The following is a 305-nucleotide window of genomic DNA, read 5'->3' on the forward strand; positions in this document are numbered from 1 at the left end:
GTCCTGGGGGGGGTGGAGGTGGGAGGCGGGTGGTACCCCCGGCGCGGGTGGGCAGGGAGCGTCCCCGCTCCCCGGTGGGGCGGCGGGAGGCGGCGCCGGGCACCCGCATCCCCTTATGTAAAGGGCTGTGCCCGCCCGTTGGGGCGCACATGGCCGGCGGCGGGCTGCGGGCCTCCTCCGCGGGGTGCCGGCGGGGCACAAGCAGCCTTGGTGGCTCTCTGCCGCTGCGGTGGGCGCCCCTTGGCCGGTGAGGGGGTGTTTCCGTAGAGGGGGGTGGGGGAATGGGGGAGCGGGAGCGGTACCGG

The 305-nt window shown here is 77.4% G+C and overlaps 1 long non-coding RNA gene across 1 annotated transcript in view; it reads left to right on the forward strand.

The window, feature by feature from the left end:
* Nucleotides 1-153: 153 nt before the first annotated feature.
* Nucleotides 154-305, forward strand: part of LOC106896706 — a 40201-nt gene continuing 40049 nt past the window's right edge. Inside the window, exon 1 of the long non-coding RNA XR_001413664.1 lies at nt 154-247. This is a non-coding gene — a long non-coding RNA (uncharacterized LOC106896706). The remainder of the gene's footprint in view (nt 248-305) is intronic.

The sequence above is a fragment of the Calidris pugnax genome, unplaced genomic scaffold (genome assembly GCF_001431845.1).
Source record: "Calidris pugnax isolate Ruff unplaced genomic scaffold, ASM143184v1 scaffold171, whole genome shotgun sequence".
Taxonomy (NCBI): Eukaryota; Metazoa; Chordata; class Aves; order Charadriiformes; family Scolopacidae; genus Calidris; species Calidris pugnax.